A 689-nucleotide genomic window follows, 5' to 3' on the forward strand; every position below is an offset into this window, starting at 1 on the left:
ATGAGCGTACTTCGATCCCTTGCGACCACTGCTCGTGCATGTAGAATCTGAGGAAGCAGTACTTCTCTTGCCGATAGCTTCCTAGGATTCCTTTTCCCAGATTAAAGGGGCCGCTTTGAGGTTAATAGTATTCACGACATTAACGAAATCATCATTGCCGTATTGACCCCCATAATGTACTCACTTTGTTGAGAGAAAGCTTAGAGGATGAATACATGTTGGTGTTTACTAAGCAAAGCATTCACTGTACGTACTTATATTACCGCCTTAATTTGTAATCAAGCTCGGCATTTAATTGCAGGTGCCTTGAGAATTGTGGGCTGCCAAAAGTTAGTATGGGACTAACCAAGGAGCTCTTGAGTAAATACGAGGTGACTTAGTTTCTACGTACTGGAAGTAAATAGAGGGAGAGGAAAGGAGAGTCTCCTTCTTAATTTTATTTTGTTTTCCCGTAATCAGTAGAATAGAGAACTGCTTACGTTAATCATGGCAAGTCAAATAAAGTTAGTTAGTTAGTTAGTTTGATTAGGTAAAGATGCCTCAGTGGATAAGGACCACGTGATTGTCAATCTGAAAGAGACAATGCCTTCTCTTAATTTCCAGTTTGTTTCTCATGGAAGAGCTGTTGAAAGGAAATGATAACTGATAATAAGAGCGTACGTAATGGACTCTCTCTTTTTAGCTGCGTG

This window comes from Asparagus officinalis, chromosome 4 (assembly GCF_001876935.1).
Source record: "Asparagus officinalis chromosome 4, Aspof.V1, whole genome shotgun sequence".
In the NCBI taxonomy this organism is placed as follows: Eukaryota; Viridiplantae; Streptophyta; class Magnoliopsida; order Asparagales; family Asparagaceae; genus Asparagus; species Asparagus officinalis.